The sequence below is a fragment of the Tiliqua scincoides genome, chromosome 3 (assembly GCF_035046505.1).
Source record: "Tiliqua scincoides isolate rTilSci1 chromosome 3, rTilSci1.hap2, whole genome shotgun sequence".
NCBI classification, from domain to species: Eukaryota; Metazoa; Chordata; class Lepidosauria; order Squamata; family Scincidae; genus Tiliqua; species Tiliqua scincoides.
This window is the reverse complement of record NC_089823.1, coordinates 19,399,884-19,419,293: the sequence shown is the minus strand read 5'-3', so window position 1 is coordinate 19,419,293 and position 19,410 is coordinate 19,399,884. Positions and strand designations below refer to the sequence as shown.

Sequence of the window (19,410 nt, the reverse complement as noted above, 5' to 3'; positions counted from 1 at the left end):
GAACAGAAAGAATCCAGGCAAGGCTACAGGAGCATGCACAACTCCTGGGGCCAGGTACAAGGTACAGCAAGGCAAACCAGTGAGGAACCTTGAGATGTTGCCTTAAACCAGTCCGGAGCCAACTGCAAACTTAAACAGAACTGTGACAAGGTCTCTTGAGCATCAGCATGGAAAGCTGACTCATAGCCCAATCCTATTGGACCTTGCTGCCAGGGGAACATGTGTTCTGCTGGTGGCAACTGCTACAAAAGTGCCATAATGTACTTTCCAGTAGCACACTGCGTAGCATGCTGCCAGGATGCCAGCAGAAAAGCCAGAGTCTTCCTGTGCATGTCATCGGCTCTCCCACTGTCCACCGGCGCAGGTAAGCCAGCAGGAGAGGCAGAAGGGAATGGGACAGGGTGGAATGGGGGCAGAGAGGGTCAAAGGGGACAAAGGGGTGGGAAGGGGACATAATGGGGCAAGAGGACTGTGGGGGAGGAGGATCTAGCGGTGATGGTGCGTGCTGGATCTTGTCCCCTCCAGGAGCAGCTTCCCTGCCTCCTTTGTCTCCAAGGACTTGTGCTATTTTGAAAGCACTTATTTTGAAGGCACAAGCTCTGGCAGGGCTGGGAAGGGGATGCTGCCCTGAGTTGCATATTGTTCTGGAGATAAGTCTCTCAAGGTGCAGTGGTATCATGGTCCCATACCCTCCTGCCCCCCTTTTGGGAATCTTCAGTGGGGTGGTTATTTATATTTATTTACTTCTATCATGGGACTTAAGATGGCTTACTTGGGGTTCCCAAATGCTGGCCAGACTCGGAAATGTTTAGCTTAAGGAAAGTGGCTGTATCAAGTTCCCTCAGGCCATGCCCCTGAGACTCAAGGGAAAACAACTTCTGAAGCTTCTGCTGCAGTGATTCCTGCACTCAGACCTCTCCATCCTCAAAGTCAGCAGATCCCTTCTCTGCTAGGGAGAGTCATGAGTCTCTGAGTCTTGGGCCATGACAGCTGTACTAGATGGACCTCTGATCTAGCAAAGAAATTCATATAATGCCAACCTGTAAAGTGTACGGGTTTACAGGGGGAGGTTTATGTTATGGGAACTTCTTCCTTTATTGCCTTTCATGCACACACTCAGTGGGACCTGCACAGATCTTTGCCAAATAATTACTGAGTTTTGGAAACTTTTTTTTTTTAAAACAGAATTGACCTGAGCCTAATTTTCCTGGCTATTAAATTTGAATTAGATTGTGAATTCAGATAATGTAATTACTTTCCTGCCCCTGGAACTCCAAAGACAGGAAATACAGGCTGTGGTTGGAGTGATAACAGTCTGCTCTTTGCAGATAAAGCCTCAGAGGCTACGTTTTTCAGGCAATCTGACAAATGTAATTTTATATGAGGGCTCTAATTATGGTTCGTGATCAAGAGGGAGCATGACTGGATTGAAATTGTCAATTTGCTTCCTTTATTCCAGGAAGCAATTGCTTTTGAACCAGAGATATTTATTATGGATTTCTAATTAAGCATTTGGATGCCAGCTCTTCTGTTTCCAGCAACAATCTCCATCCAGCCACCCCCTATGAATTTGCAACGATGTCTGTGCCACTATTCTGGGAAAAAATGGTTGAGGATTTCAACTGCTCTCTTTCCATTACATCCAAAGTTAAAACATAATGCTATAATTATAAACCAGTTGGCATGGTAGCTGGAAGGTCTTTTAGGGCCATTGGCTACACTGAAGACTGTAATATAGACCAGCCCTCAAACAAAGTAAAATGGATCCTCTGCATCCATGGCTTTGGAACATGCAGATTTGACCCACTGCGGGTTATGAACTCGGGTCTGAAGTGCTCACAGATGACTCATTATGAGTTGTGGGGAGGCCATACACAGCCTCCCTGAGCCTCAGAAAACATGTTGGATAACAGATTTCACTATCCACCATTTTCGGCATTTGCATGGGTTCCAGAAACAGAATCTCTGCAGATGTCATGGATTGACTTGTATATTGTAAGCTCATGGGGGCAAGGACCTGTTTTTTGCTTACGTTACTTAGAAAAGTGCTATGTACATGGATGAAGTGACATAAATACACTACACTGACATAGCTCAGGTACAACTCTACATTATACTGCTATAGGTCAGGCACCAGCACAACTCTGCTGGTACAGAGGCCAAAACAGGTAGTAGATTGGGAAAGTGATGTGAGAGGGATTTAGGAGGGATGTGGGAGTGACAAGGAGGAATCAAGGTAAAGTTACTCTTCCACAGAATCTCCTAGGTCTTACAATTGCTCCGCTTTGTTTGGCTTATGAAATACATTCCTTTCCTTTGTTCTATGATCCTACATATTTTCAAATCTCAGAAGAGTTCTTTCTAAATGCTTTGACTACAGGAAAGTGTCCCTCGCTCACTTAAAAAAAAAATCTGTTTATGGACATATTGCATGGATTTGCTTGACAGAGTACAATCCTATGCTTGTCTACTCAGAAGTAAGTTTCATTGTCTTCAATGGGGCTTACTCTCAGGAAACTGTGCATAGGATTGCAGCCTTAAAGATGCCCCAATGCAGGCTGTGTCCTTTTTTTCTTATATAAGAAGTTACTCCACTTCTTTGACCAAATTTGACCAAAGCCAAATTTCACTTTTAAAGATCAGGAAGAAGACAACATATCCACTTACTGGTTTGAAGAAGCTGCAACGGGCTGATGACAGTCCTAAAATAGTAATCAGAAAACCCGGTAAAGCTTGTTCATGAGAGGGTTATTTAGTAGGGTTATTAGCCATATCCATAGACAATTTCACAGCACAATAAGAAAAAAAAATGGAATAAAAAGGAATGGAGAAGTAAATGAGGATTTTTAAGCACCTCTCATGATTCTGAAATTAAGCTCAAATTGGTTACCAGTCTAACCACATTGCATTCCTTGTTACATCTAACAGGCCATGTAAAAAACACTTTTGTTTCACACTGCTTTTTTAAATGGCTATGTAATTAAGATGCAACCCAATGTATCCAAAAGTGACTTCCACTCTGCAGCAAAATGACATATAGATCTCCGAGTACAAGATTTTACATTTGTTTATCTGGAAGAGCTAGTGCAAAAAAAAAAAAAAAAAAAAAAAGAGAGAGTAATTTTCTTTAAGCAGGAACTTCTCAGTAAAGTTCAGAGATGTGTACATCTATTTGAGCTGAAGCTCAGATCTGATGTTATGAAGTAGAACAAGTTTCCAAAACACATTTTTCCAGTGCGTTACTACATAATGTAAGATAGTAAAATTTAACTCTTGGCAGTTCTTAAGAGCACAATCCTGTGCATGTCTACTCAGAAGTAAGTCCCACTGAGTACAGTGGAACTTACTATCAGGTAAGTGTGTATAGGATTGCGATCTTAGTTCTTAATTAGTTTGTTTTTTTTTAAGTGGCACAAGCAAAATTCTTACACAAGCCATGACCTTTAAACTAAGGAAAAGACCCTTTAGGTCTGTCAAAAGCTCTTAGGGTCTATGTTGTGCACATGGAGCTCCTTGCAAGCCAAGGCTTAGCTATTCAAAGTTGGGAAATGTGCACATACAGCCCTTTTGTGAACAAAACAACGTATAGCCATGAATTTCAAACACTGCCAGCACAGTCCTATGCGCATCTATTCAGAAGTAAGTCCTTTTGAGTTTCATGGAACTTACTCCCAGATAAGTGTGCACAGGATTGCAGCTTGAACATCTTGCATTTGGGGGGAATTTTACTGTGTGATACTGTTACTCATGACTATGATGTACATTTTCATGTTCAAGCAGTGTTGTTGGGTTTTTCAAGGTTTTGGGATGCCCATTCCCCACTCTTGTAGTATCTTAGAAAACAGAATCAAGCCACAGTGTCATTCTTACCTCTTTCTCCCCATCTCTCTAAATAGCAATCCTAGGTGTAACTCTTTTTCAAACACGTAGTATCACCATTGGTGAGAAGTAGCAAGAAAACCTCAAGGACAGACTAGATCCAAGCTGCAAATCTGTGTAGTATGATCAACTTGTGTTTTGGAAAGCCTGGTTGAGTATTGTTTTAGGAAGCAGGTAATTTTATAACCTTTGAATGGATGGTTTCCAATAAGGGCTTCCTGCTTCTAAATACCATTGATCACACAAAGATTTGTTGTTGCAAATGGCAGAAAAAGTGTTGCAGTGGTCCTCTGTCCTTATTTTTACAGGTTATCTGCTATTCAGATATTCTTAGCCAAACAATTCTTTTTAAAGGACAGAATCCCCATTTTTCCCCCTTCAAAGCAGTGCAGCTACACTTCAATGGCAGCTACAATTTAGAATACAAACAGTTGAAAGTACCTTTGATTTCGGGGCATACGCACATCTAGAGAACCTCACGACAGGACACACCATTATTTATAATGCAAAGAATTTCTACAATGAACATGTAACCAGTTAGATGCTGGCACTGGATCACTCTCATGCTGGTGCACTGGGAACTTGATAACTTGTTACATGCTGATTGCTGATGTAGCATAGTGTCGTCACTAGGGTTTGCATTACCCAGTACAGGAGGCCAGCTCACCCAGCTCAGCTGTCACCCCTACAATGGACCTCCTCCCATGTAATGGATGGGGCAACGCTCCGGTCAGTGCGCGTGGTGATGTACCATCGCCCCGCCCTGCTTTTTTTTGTTATAACTTTTGATAGAATAGAGCTATTTGAATGCTGTTTGCTTCTATGCATTCTGCATGAAATCACACATCGATTGATATATAACATGATGGTATTATTCAAAAATACCATGATTTTAAAAATTATGGTTAGTAGTGGTGCCGCCCCCAGTGCTGCCTGCACCCCCCACACCCTGCTAGTTATGCCATTGGTTAAGAGAATGTGGCTGCAATCCTAACCACACTTTCCTGAGAGTAAGCCCCATTGAACAAAATAGGACTTACTTCTGAATAGACCTGGTTGGGATTGTGTCCTCTGTTATGAATCAGGAAGTAAAAAGAACAGAAAAGGAGAGCTGCTCAGTCAGACCAATGGCCCATTCAGTTCAGCATCCTGTTTCCCACAGTGGACCACTAGCCACTCGTGGGGAAGCCCACAGGCCATAAAGGCATATTTCTCTCCTTCCATTGCTCCCCTCAGCTGGCATTCAGAGGCTTAATGCCACTGAGACTGGAGTAGGGCACAGCCCAATTGATAGCCCTGTCTCCATGAACTTGTCCAATCCCCTTTTTAAAAAATCCAAATTAGTAGCCATAGCCACATCTTGTGGCAATGAATTCCATAGTCTAATTATGCAATGTCTGAAGAAGTCCTTCATTTTGTCGGAACAAAATCTCCCACCAATCAATGTCACTGAATGACCTCCTGGTTCTAGTGTTATAAGAGAGAGAAAAAAGAATTTCTCTATCCACGCCCCCTCCCAATTGTCTTTTTCTAAATATTATGAAGTCACTGGTTCAAATTTGCAATGAACTCACTAGGGCTGCAAGCCTATACTCACTTTCATGAGAGGAAGTCCCAACGAACTCAACAGAACTTACTTCTGAGTAGACATGCATACACTTGTGCTGCAAGTGAGCTTAAGCAAGTCCCTTTCTCTTAGCCTCAGCTCAGTATGATCTGCTGTTAGCACCTTATTTACTATCTACAGATAGGACCGAAGTGAATCTATGAAGTGAATCTATGAATCTACAGATAGGACTGAAGTGAAACTATGAAAGCAGGTAGAGGGGGGAGGTCACCAGAGGATCTCAGGTCAGATGTGATTTCCATACTTGGGAAGAGGGAAAGAACTGCAGGAGGAGTCTTAAAAGAACATAAGAACAGCCCTGCCGGATTCAGGCCAAAGGCCCATCTAGTCCAGCTTCCTGTATCTCACAGTGAACCACCAAGGGCTTCAGGGAGTACACAAGACAACAAGACACAACCTGCGTCCTGGTGTCCTCCCCTTCATCTGGCATTCTGAGGTAGCCTACTTCTAAAATCAGGAGCTTGCACATACCTACCATGACTTGTAGCCTGTGATGGACTTTTCCTCCAGAAATTTGCCTAATCCCCTCTTAAAGGCTTCTAGGTGAGATGCCATCACCATTTCCTGTGGAGGGGTATTCCACAGACTAATTACATGCTGGGTAAAAAAATATTTTCTTTAGTTTGTCCTAACTCAATTTTAGTGGATGTCCCCAGACTTAGGTCAGGAAGCAGGAAATTCATGGTGGATGCCTGGTCAGGTGTTTTTATTCACCTAGGAGGGCAGAAAACTGCAGGAGGGATATGCATGCTGTGTATGTCTTGGAGGCACTTCAGGGCACTGTCTCAGGAAGAGATCTGGTTTGGATCAGGCCATTCCTGCTTTTAGTTGCTAAAAGGGTATAGAGATGTGTGCCATTGACAGGCATACAGTTCTCTGTTCCCTGTTGTTATGTGATTAGGTCGCTAAGCAAACATTAAGCCCAGTCTAGTGGCTTTGTTGTGTAAACAGCCACTCCCTGCCAGACACTTGCTGGCTGCACTGGCAACTGGAGAGAGATTGCCTCTTCTTTGCCTTAAGAGCCTCTTTGGGCACAAACCTAACCAGGTCTACTCAGAAGTAAGGCCTATTTTGTTCAATGGAGCTTACTCTCAGGAAAGTGTGGTTAGGATTACAGCCTTTGTTGTGTAAACTGTCACTCTGCTGCAGGCTATGAGAGACCTGATTGTCTCCTTAAGACCCTCTTTGTGCTTTGACCACCATCAATGTGGTCCATTGTTAATTGGAAGGTTGTTAACCTGTACTTGGGTTGTGTACTTGTGTACATGCCTATACTTGGGTTGTCTTTCCCAGGGAGACACAGAAAGGAATGTGTCTTTGGCTGGCATTCAACCTATTGACTTAGAATGCATGAACACATTTGATAGCTGTTTTCTGCATTGATCCCAACATTCACGCTGTAGAGAAAGGTTACAAGGATATTCTGGCAATTAGTAGCCCCTGGTGGTTGCTTCTTTGTAGTGCATAAGCAGGCTTGAGTAGCTGGCGGAGGCCACAAAAAGGTTTTATGGATGAAGTAGCAGGTACTGAGTTGAGAGGTATATTTCAACTAAAAGCTGAGATTACATTTAACTCTCATTGTAAGGCTTTTGCTTTGAGAAACCTGCAGTGTGACTGGTCTATAATACGCAAAACAGGCAGTGTTTGTGTTCTATAAAGAGCGGTGCTTGGGCTCAAGTCTGCCTTGAGACTTGAGAACTCCCCCTTTGATGTTGACACACTTATCTCTGAAACAAGATGTGTTGGGCTTGATTTAATTACTCACTGAGAAATTTACTCTGCACCTACTTAAAAAAAAATGACTTCTCATATTGCAGGCCTCAACAATGGCAAGTCAGGGTTTATGCTCAATCGGGGATGGGGGCGGGGTGATGCCAGCTTGCTACAGATAGGATGCCAACAGTTCAATGCTTTCAAGCAGCCACACAACACCTGGTGGTCCCAAAACAACAGATAGGAGCTCACCAGAATCCCTGAGGGCCAAATCAAATGCACTATGGAACTTCTATGCCACTTTTTCCTTCTTCTTAACAATGCGGCTGTGTGTGAGTGTGCATGTGCTTGCTGGAATGGCCATGGCATGGAAAGGAGTGTGTGAGATGAGCAGCCCAATCCTGAACTGCCCAGAGCGCCCAGATTCGGAGGCACTGAGAAGGGCTGCCACCGAATCCTGCGCCTCCTGCGCTACCACAGGAGGCTCCTTGGGAGAAGGGGATGTTTGGAGGAAAAGGTGCTTGTGTAGGGCACACAGCCCTGCATGAGTGCCCTGGATCCTGCAGAGCTCAGCTCCGCGCATCCTCCTCCCGCCTGCCCCCCCGGCATGCCTCCCACCCGCCCCCGCTGGTCTCTCCCCTCCCCGGAACGCCTCCCCCCACGCCCCCATGCCTCCTCCACACCCTCACCTCCTGTTCTGCAGCCCGGCAGTCTGGGAGACCGCCGAGCCACGAAACTTGGGCCACTGCCCGGCGCTAGCCCAGCGCCAGCGGTTTCGCAGCACCGGCCGGCGCTGGGCTAGCACCTGCAGGAGCCCGGCGGTAAGCCCTGCAAACGTGCCTTATGGCACGTTTGCGACTGTGGGCGGAGGCACGGAGCCATGCCGCCGACCACAGGATTGGACTCTAAAGGCACAATCCAGACCCATATTTGGGCCAGCCCAGGAGGGTTGCAGGGAGGAAACCAGACTGGCGCTCAAAGCGTTGGCCTGCAGAGGCTGATGCAAGCCTCTGTGCTGGCTTATTCCTCACGAGTTGCGTTGGCCTGACTGGGCTGACACAAGGAAGAAAGGTAGGTGGGGGGAGGTGGGGAGGAGGCAGGAGGGAGGCGTACCTGGGCAGGGGGAGGGCGGGTGGTGGGAGGCCCCAGGGATGGGTAGACAGGGAGTGGGAGGCGGGGCTGGGATCCAGCAGTCATGCCGGATCCCAACCCCTGTTCCTGGGGGGAACGGAGCGGCTTCAAGCCACTCCTTCCTCCTCTGACTTGTGCCGCCTCAAGAGGTGGCACAAGTCCGAGGAGACCCATTGCGGCCAGCAGCCCTTACCTTGAGGTAAGGGGAAATGTTTCCCCTTGCTTCTGGCTGAGCTGCTTATGGCCGCTATCCGGCGCTGGATACAGCACAAGCTTCTTGGCTTGCCTGTTCCAGCGCAGGATAGGATTGCAACCTAACTCTTTACCTTTCGCCGATACAGTGATTGTGAAGGTGGGGAAGGAGTAGACTGAGGCAGGGGAAGGTGGCAATGGGGTTGAGCAGATTTAGCCCAGGAGGGGCAGGATCAGCAGTGCCAGCATGCACCATATCCCAGCACCCTCCTTAGGGCTTATGCACTGACATGGATCAATTCAACTTACACTAGTGATGTTGATACAGGTCTGAGTTGATCTATTGTAGCTGCTGGAACTTATCCCATGGGCAAGGGGACACATGTCCCCAAGGAGACTTCCAGCAGTCTCATAGGATGCAGCAAATTCTCTCATAGGATGCAGCAAAACCCATGCTGCTGCCACTGCATCACCATCCAGGGGAATTTAGCTAGAACTGAGTGTTGCCATGATTGAGAATGAAAGAGAGCTGGAACTTCTTGTTTCCATGCATGCATCAGTCTGCCTTAAAAAAATGTCGCGAGTGTTTATTTAATCGCCATCATGTGTTCCAATGCTGATACTTTTACTGATAAATTTGAGTCTGGATCAAGTTTAACTTTGCAATTGCATAATCTGGCAGGAAGGAAGATGTGATGGTAATTAGCTATCTAGCCTATGTCTCGATCTCTAAGCCCTGTAGGCGTAAAAAGGTCACAAGAAATTACATCAGTTCACAAAAACTGTTTCAATGGAATCTGCACAGAGTCCCTACTAAACTATGAAAATCCTAATTTAGGCTGTAATTTAGGCAACACACTTTCCTGGGAGTATGAACACAATGGGACTTAGGGCACAATGTGCCCTAAGACTCTTCCACTTCTACATCTTCATGGGCCGCCTCTCCATCCATCACCTGCAAAGAAGAGAGGCTGAGAAGAATGTGTCTTTGTGAATATTTCTCCTCGTTGTTTAGAGGGAGAGGGCCAGGATTAAGTGGTGGATTTATTCCTCCCTGCTCCCGGGACAAAGGTCCACAAAGCACCCCCCCTGCACACGAAGCTGCCCCCCTACCTCCAAAGTGTGATGAAGCCTCACACAACTTTCAGACCGACTGCGGAAGCATTCTGAGGCTTCCCTGAGGACTTAAACTGCACCAACTGAGGCTTCCTGTTCGATCCTAGATTTTGCCCAGCACTAGATCCGCTGCTGCCAGGATTTTAAGAAAATGTTAAAATTGGATTTTAGAAACATTTAAATCAATTTTTTTTCTTAAAGTGTTAGCTATTAAAAGTTCCTTTTAAAAATAATCTGGCATAAAATTAAATCAGTGCAAGTTTATAATATCTTAAAACTGAACTTATGACTCTCTTATGAATTCATGGAAATTTTCTCTGTAAAGAAGAAATTCTAGGAAAAATTTATTTGTCCGTCCCATCATCCTACACCACAGCGGTTCACGTATTTACATTATAGCACTGTACTGCAATGGAGGGATTGACTAACTCAAAGCACAATCCTATCCACGACCACCTGCACCGATGCAGTTGCACCATGAAGGTGTGCGTTGCATGCTGTGGGGGTGGTGGGGCAATCAGGAGGTGGAGATGTCAGTAGGCCACCTGAGGGTCTATGGCACTGGGTTTCTCAAACTCCCCGGGAGTTCTAGGACCAGGGTAAGTCTTTGCAGAGGTGGGGTGGAAAGCAGTGACGCGATCCCCAGGATCAGGCCAGTTCCAATGCAAGGGAAGAGGGGGCTTTTTAAACATATCTGCTGCCAGAGTCTGAGGGTTGCACAGAGCGCTGTGGAGCCTTCTGCTATGCAGCTTGTAGAAAGTAAAAAGTGATTGTGACCCACTTCTGGGTTGCAATCGTGAAACCACAAGTGGGTTGTGATCACTTTTTTACTTTCTGCAGGTGGTGGGGAGCCACGCGGAGGGCTCCACAGGGTTCCCTGCACCCCCTGGATTCTGGCAACAGGTAAGTTATATTTTAAAAGCCCCCTCTTCCCCTGCAGTGGTGCGATCCTGGGGATAGCATCACTGCTTTCCCCCTGCCCCCACCCCTTAAAGGAAAAGGGGCAGTGGTTCTCCAGCCACAACCTGTTTGAGAACACTGGCCTATAGATTTCCTTGGACTTACGACAGCTCTGTAGTTGGCATAAGTCATGGCTAACTTAAGGCAGCATGGGCTGAATTTCAAGGGATAACATCTGGCCCCCACATTTGCTGCTGAGATCTGCCCTCTACTCCCCATCTCCTACCTTCCCCCCCCCAAATTCCCAGTTATTCCCCTGCCCACCCACAAGATGCCTCAGCATTGGCTTACCTGCTCCAATGCAGTCTGCAGTTTGCAGCAGGATTCCTCTGATGTTGCTACCACATCAGTGGCTTGGAACGGTTCACCAACAACACACTACGCAAATGGTTGCAAAGCCACTTACAACAGCGGGCACAGTCCTGCCATCATTGGCATTGGTGAAAGGCATTGGAACAGCATGCGCAGCACTACAGGATTAGGCTGCCGGCCAATCTAGGTGGAACATAGCACTGGATCAACCCCCTCCCGCCCCGACATGCCCCATTACTCCCCCTCCCCATGCACAACCTGCTCCCACTGCTGACTTACAGTGCCAATGGGGGCCCCAAGAGCCACTAATGTGTGTGGCATGCTACTGCCTGGAAGCAGGAGACCGCGGCCCAGCTTTCACACTGCTGCAAAGGATCTTGTGCTGCTGGAAAGTTAAATTTTGGTTGAAATAAATCCACCCTAAGGGGTTGAGATGAGTGACCTTCCGGTTTTACTTCCGGGTTCACAGAGGAAAATGGAAGTGACATTTTTATGCCTTAGAAGGCCTTCTAATGTCTTCTAAGGGCATAAAAAGTCACTTCTGGTTTCCTCTGTCAAACCAGAAGTGATGTTTCTTGACCCTCTGAGGGCCTTAGAAGGCCTTTGGAGAGTCAGTGAGGCCACAAATGGCTTCCCCAGCCATTTGCGAGGTCAAGCAAGTGTCACAGGGCGTGCTGTGGGGGTGGATGGCGACATGCTGCTGCGCCCCCCCCACAAGCCTGGAACATTTGTCCCCCTTGCCCCCTCTTGTATGCTGTGGCTTTGTAGGGCTGATGGAAAAGGGCAGACTTTTCTGAACCTGGAGCTTGGATACGACTCTTGGATGCAATGGAAGTTCTGTTCCATTGTTCTTTGTTCAAATTTTGAGTTCCAAAATTTGTACCCAAACGTGTGCCCAACATGTTGAACTTTGTCCACATCTGTACTAAAGAGCAGCAAGTTCTATTTTTAATCTGCCATTAAGTGGCATGAGTGGAACAATACTATGTATGAATGGGGAGTACAGACAACAACTCAGGGGTCACAATACTTTGGCACCTCAAGGGGGGTCACCAAATGCCACCCCATCCCCCAAAGACACCAAATCTCTTTTCCTTCGTTTGATTATTCTAGTAGCCTGCTGAAGGGCACATTGACATTGTTCCTGCTTTGTGGCCTCTGCTCTTCACTGATGTAGACAAGGCCCTAGTGAGGAGGTCTAACAGGGGCCTCTGCCCTTTGAAACAATGAGGGAGAAATAGGAATATGTAAACACAAATACTGGACCAGCCATCCTTAATCCCCCCTAGGTTTCAACAGTGAAACCATTTTAATAACTTCCAAGTGACTGCTATTTACTAAAAGAAGCTTTGTTGAATTATGGATATTCCCTAAAGATTGGCAGTAAGAAACTAGGAATAACATTAAAGCTACAGCTACATGGAGCAAAATACATGTCAGGTGTTACCCTTTGAAGTAATACTGAGAAATGCTACTGCATATTACTAAGACGGAACCGACAGCTCAATAATATTTGTTTCTTCAAACAAATACCAGAAACTCTTTCAACAACAGTATTCTTCACTGAACACTTACAGCCCAATCCTATCCACACTTTCCTGGGAGTAAGTCCCATTGACTCTAATGGGACTTACTTCTGAGTAGACATGTATAGGATTGGGCTGTTAGTGGTCAATGTAGAAGCATACACAGCATAACAATCTATTGTGTTTTAGCTATGTCTCCATGTTTGGGGCATCACATCTTCCCCATCCAAGGAAAACAGAAGCAAATAATTCCTTTGCAACCATCTCGTAAAAACAGGTGTTCTTGCACCCACTTCTGCTTTGGTCTAAAAGTGGACGTGAGGGATGTCACAAATATCTATAGTTGCCCACATCTATTGCAAAATCCACATTTTCTTTTAAGTTGTGATTGAACGCAACTCAAAGAGGCAGCAAGGTCATTGTTAAACATGTAGAGAAAACCAGAGACTGGATGAGCAAGATCAAGTCAGATCAAGTGCGACTAAGTCAGATGCGCGCACTTCATGTTGTGCACTTCATGAGCAATAATGACTCAGGATTGCTATAAGAAACTAAGAGCCCAATCCTATCCAACTTCCCAGCACTAGTGCAGCTGCAATGCAGCCCCGAGGTAATGTTCTGATACCTCAAGGAGGCCTCTGCGCCTGCCCCCCACCACAGGATGCAGTGCACGCCCCATTGGCCCGACTGCATCAGCACTGGAAAATTGGATAGGACCCTAAATGTACCTTTTTGGAGACTTAGATCCCAATCCTAAGCTTCCTGGAGCCTGCTGCAGTAGCTACCACTGTACCCAGCAGGTGCTGCGAAGCCACTGGGAGTCTCTATTTTGCTGGGGCAGACTTGAGAGACTCTGTGTCAGGCTTTTCAGTCCAATACAGAGTTCAGAATACGGCAGAGCAGGACTACAACAATCCCACCCCGCTCCTGCTCCAGTTCCTGCCCTGCCCCACCCACATTCTGCACTCCCTCTGCCCCACAGAGGCTGCCCAGTGGTTTCACTTACCCCCAGCAGCGTGTCCTCATCTTGCTGGGACTGGGCCCAGAGCCTGACTGGGATAGGCCCAGCGCCAGCATCCCCTACACCCCAGGTGTCCTAAATGTGCTTCGGATTGGGCTGTAAGTTCCCAAAAAGGACTCAGCACCAGTGCTGAGCAAGTTCAGGACTGGGTCCTTAACCCCAATCCTTTGCTCTCTGTGGACATATGCCAGCAAAATGGCTATCAAAAGTCTGATACACAGGGGATCAGGCAGCCTACAGAGGTAAGTAAAACCATCTTTTTACATACCTCCTGCTGGTTATCTCATCACCACCCCACCCTTAGGGTGGAGCATGTGCTCCACCAGTGCAGTTGCATCGGCATCAATGGTGGGGGATAGGATAGGATTGGGCAGTTTGTTTCCTAAACATGTATTGCTTGGTTAAAATCATACAGATCTGGAGCTATGTCTTGGTGGCAAATGACTTCATTTATCCTTGATTAGAAATATGCGACATAATTATATAAAGGCCATAAAGGAAACTTTTTATGTAATCTTGATGATATTCACAACATTGGCAGGGGAGGGGGGGTGGAGGAAAAGAAAAGAAAAAACAGCTCTTAAGACAACTGAATCAGATAGAAAATTGTTACAGTCCCCAGACCACATCAACATTGGCTAGAGAAGTTTAGCATCACTTCAGGTGAACCCATCATAGATGCACAAAATATAGCCATTGCCAACGCTGATATTTCAGGAGCAGAATCATAAGAGCTGCCAAGTTAGATTGGTCACAGCTACAGAGGTTTTGCAAAAATTAGCTAGTAAAAGCAATGTTGTGAAAGTGCCATGTTCTATCAAGGAGCTCAACCATTACATTAATTACAGCTGAAAAGACTTCCCATAATAAGCGACTGCTTGTACAAGTCACCTTTTTTCCAGTTGTTACCACAGTCCATTATCCTAGGGTGAAACTAGACGAGATGCTGGGTGATCTGTGCTCCGATCTCCCACAGTACTTGATTTGTTATGCATTTATACTGTGAGGTATCTTTGAGCACAGCCTCCTGAATCAGAACAGGGGAACAGCACTGGGGAGGGGGTTTAATGCTTCCCCCTCCACCATTTTTTCTGTTACAAATTGCAGCACTCCAGCTCCTGTCCCTTCCTTGCAGGGATGCTTTAAAATAAACTGAATAAAATACCCAAACAGTAGGAGGTCTGACCATGGATTTACCAGAGCCCTTAAAGTTTGGGCCTTACACATCACACTTCCTTTGTGAAAGAACAATGGTATGGTATTAGTTTGCTTGCCAACAGTGTCCTATGATGCATGTTATGACGTTGCACTATTTGGAAGCAAACCAATGTCACACCCCTTGTCTGACCCATGGGTATCAAGATGCAGCCTGGGACTTAAACTCATTGTTGTAAATGTCTGACTCTTGCCACACTTTTGGTAGGTGTGGCAGAGATATCAGCAAAACAAGAAGGGTGAAGAAACACATGATCTGTCATATGGCTCTGTAAGATTGGTCAAAAACAGAACACCCCAAGTGCTCCCTGTCTCCCATCATCCTTTGCTGATATGGGTGAACCAAAACATGCCCTGAGAACCAGAAATACATGTTGAAAATCAGCTACTAAATACTGGCTGAACACCACAAGGCATTCTGAAAAGAAAGGAAATAGGAAATTGGAAATAAATGGAAATAGGTTCAAGTGGAAATCCCTATGTAACAAAAAACTATGAGTGACAGTAGACATAAAGGATGGCTCTGATCTCCTTGACATTTGAATTTTATGATCACATAGTGGTGAATATGCAGGTAAGCATTTAAGGATGTATGTTTTGGGGCTCGATTCAAAGTGCTGGTTATTATTTTTATTGCCCTAGGTGGTTGAAAATGAACGTATCTCAAGGTATGCCTCCCTTCATGGGAAACCACTTCTCCTATAAGATCTTTCAGGGGAACCTCTTGTGGGTTTAGCCACCTTCTCAGGTGCAACTGGTGATGATTTGTGAGAAGATGTTCTGAGTGGTGGCCCCAGAATAATTAAGGTATGTCCATTCGCCAATTCTCTTTATCCTAGCACAATGGCAGTATCCTACTACTAGTAGGATCCTACTAGTATCCTACTAGTAGGAAGTAGTCTAGTGCATGTTACCCTAAAACACTATTGCTGCTTTACATCTACAACTTGTGGCTCCCAATAAGTCACATGATTAAAGTTTAGCATTTTTCCCCATAAATAGTGATGTCACTGAAGGTTGTAATTTCTTGGCCTGGAATACAAGCCTTAGTGATTTATAATGCTCACATTCAGTGTGAGACAACCATCACAGTTCCTTATCTTCTACATCTTGAACTTTAATCTGAGCTGGAGAAGAGCTTCTCTTTGTCACCTAAACACCCACCTAGGAGGCTGCTGCACTGGCTGCAGCAGGGAGGGAGAGGTCTTTCTCTTTTCACTCCTCTCATTGACCTTTATAACACTACTACAGCATGTTACAAGTGGCAGGAGTCCTGGGACATGTAATTTTCCCAGGGACCCTGTTCGTTAGGTGACTTGGAAAAACTTTATGTCTGAGGAGCCTAACATAAGAACATAAGAACATAAGAACAGCCCCACTGGATCAGGCCATAGGCCCATCTAGTCCAGCTTCCTGTATCTCACAGCGGCCCACCAAATGCCCCAGGGAGCACACCAGATAACAAGAGACCTCATCCTGGTGCCCTCCCTTGCATCTGGCATTCTGACATAACCCATTTCTAAAATCAGGAGGTTGCGCATGCACATCATGGCTTGTACCCCATAATGGATTTTTCCTCCAGAAACTCGTCCAATCCCCTTTTAAAGGCGTCTAGGCTAGACGCCAGCACCACATCCTGCGCCAAGGAGTTCCACAGACCGACCACACACTGAGTAAAGAAATATTTTCTTTTGTCTGTCCTAACCCGCCCAACACTCAATTTTAGTGGATGTCCCCTGGTTCTGGTATTATGTGAGAGTGTAAAGAGCATCTCCCTATCCACTCTGTCCATTCCCTGCATAATTTTGTATGTCTCAATCATGTCCCCCCTCAAGCGTCTCTTTTCTAGGCTGAAGAGGCCCAAACGCCGTAGCCTTTCCTCATAAGGAAGGTGCCCCAGACCCGTAATCATCTTAGTCGCTTTCTTTTGCACCTTTTCCATTTCCACTATGTCTTTTTTGAGATGCGGCGACCAGAACTGGACACAATACTCCAGGTGTGGCCTTACCCTCGATTTGTACAACAGCATTATAATACTAGCCGTTTTGTTCTCAATACCCTTCCTAATGATCCCAAGCATAGAATTGGCCTTCTTCACTGCCACCGCACATTGGGTCGACACTTTCATCGACCTGTCCACCACCACCCCAAGATCTCTCTCCTGATCTGTCACAGACAGCTCAGAACCCATCAGCCTATATCTAAAGTTTTGATTTTTTGCCCCAATGTGCATGACTTTCAACTTACTGACATTGAAGCGCATCTGCCATTTTGCTGCCCATTCTGCCAGTCTGGAGAGATCCTTCTGGAGCTCCTCACAATCACTTCTGGTCTTTACCACACGGAAAAGTTTGGTGTCGTCTGCAAACTTAGCCACTTCACTGCTCAACCCTGTCTCCAGGTCATTTATGAAGAAGTTGAAAAGCACCGGTCCCAGGACAGATCCTTGGGGCACACCGCTTTTCACCTCTCTCCATTGTGAAAACTGCCCATTGACACCCACTCTTTGCTTCCTGGCCTCCAACCAGTTCTCAATCCACGAGAGGACCTGTCCTCTAATTCCCTGACTGTGGAGTTTTTTCAGTAGCCTTTGGTGAGGGACCGTGTCAAACGCCTTCTGAAAGTCCAGGTATATAATGTCCACGGGTTCTCCCGCATCCACATGCCTGTTGACCTTTTCAAAGAATTCTATAAGGTTCGTGAGGCAAGACTTACCCTTACAGAAACCATGCTGACTCTCCCTCAGCAAGGCCTGTTCGTCTATGTGTTTTGAGATCCTATCTTTGATGAGGCATTCCACCATCTTACCCGGTATGGATGTTAGGCTGACCGGCCTGTAGTTTCCCGGGTCCCCCCTCTTTCCCTTTTTAAAAATAGGCGTGACATTTGCTATCCTCCAATCTTCTGGCACCGTGGCCATTTTGAGGGACAAGTAGCATACCTTAGTCAAGAGATCTGCAACTTCATTCTTCAATTCCTTAATAACCCTTGGGTGGATGCCATCAGGGCCCAGTGACTTATTGATCTTTAATTTATCAATGAGGTCTGAAACATCTTCTCTTTTAACCTCTATCTGACTTAACTCCTCGGTTAGGAGGGGCCGTTCGGGCAGCGGTATCTGCCCGAAGTCTTCTGCCGTGAAGACAGATGCAAAGAACTCATAGGCCTGGGGCCTATGATGTGCTGTAGCAGCATTCCAGATTGCAGGAAGGGAGTAGAAGAGAAGGACTTCTCTCCCTCCTTACAAGGAAGGAAATACTGACAAGGAAGTGGGGGGGGGGGAGAGAGAGAGAAAGAGAGAGAGAGAGAGGACTGCTGCTACTGGTTCAGCACTTGCCAAGCTACTGAGTAAAGGGACTGTGGGGCTCAAGCTGAGAGCAATCAATTACAAATCAGTTCAGAACTCTTGGGGGGATTAAAAAAAAACAAACCCTTTCCCCCAAGTGTTCTCCACTGAAGTTGGTGAAATCTAAGGGAGTTCACCCACTACTACCAATATGTGGCAGCAATAATGTGAGATAGAATGGAGAAAACTGAGCAGAAAATATCAGTTATGCAGCTGCTTCAATTAAATGTGATCGGAGTATGCGGAGATGAGACATGAGTCATAGCAGCAACATGTTTAAAATAGTAAGCAATTTATATAGTGCCACTGTCAAGTTACTGGGGCCTCTAAGGCAAGCCCTAGCAGTGGCCCCACCCACAGCACAGCTTACTCATCCCCGATGATATACTGGATGCTACTACTGCCACCAGCAGTACTAAGGGTTCAGCCCAGCCAGGTGTGCTCTCTGATGGGTGTGGGCCCTTGGCAAACACTTGACACTGCTAAACTTTGGTGCCACCCAAAGTCTTATTTTTAAATGGTAAAGATGGCTAGGTAAGTTTGGGGCAGGCTGGTCATTTTACATTTTTCTAGCTCTGCATTTTCTAGATCTGCATTAGGTCCTGGAGTTTTTAAACTATATAACAGACGGGACATTTTTGGGTAACAGTAAATTATCCAAAGCAGTCACTGTCTGCATTGTTCAAATGGATTTACGAGTTAACTCTATCAAGTAATCACACATCTCAATACAAATCTAACACTTCACCAGAGACGCTTTATCTGCAAACAAAAACCGATTTTTATCAAAGAGCTGCAGTATAATCCTGTGCATGTTTACTCAGAACTATGCCCCACAATGCCCAGTGTAGGTAAGTATGTATAAGACTGCAGTTGGACAATGCAGTCCCCGCACAGTGATTCAGTGGCACCAATGCAGTGTCTGCTGTATCTCATGGTGAAGTTTTGGCATGATAAGGCCTCCTTGGGAGCTCTCTTGCCCTGGGGTAAGTCCTAACTGTCAGATGGGTTAACTTGGACCTGCACTAGCAATATTGTTGGTGCAAGTCCATGCTGACCTGTGAAGGTGATCTAGGCCCAGAAAGGAGTTATGATTTGGCAGGTGCAGCTGTCACTGAACCCTCCTCTTCCCAGACCCAATCCACCCTCCACCTGTTCCACCTCCTTCCTATTCTGCCTACCACCTGCCACCCCCTCCCTGCTTCCATCCTGACTGCTGTGCAGCCTTACCTGCACTGGCAGACATCATTGGTTTGTCTTCACATGGACCCAACTACTCGCCACTTGGACTCAACCACTCACTGCAGCCGCGGTCAGGTTTTGCTCTAGCAGTGTTGCATTTGCAACATTCACAAAGCGCATTATGCTAGCA

The 19,410-nt window shown here is 46.0% G+C and overlaps 1 protein-coding gene across 2 annotated transcripts in view; it reads right to left on the bottom strand.

The window, feature by feature from the left end:
• GRIA4 (glutamate ionotropic receptor AMPA type subunit 4) overlaps positions 1–19,410 on the bottom strand; it is a 286,480-nt gene that overhangs the window by 15,827 nt on the left and 251,243 nt on the right. The window lies entirely within an intron of this gene.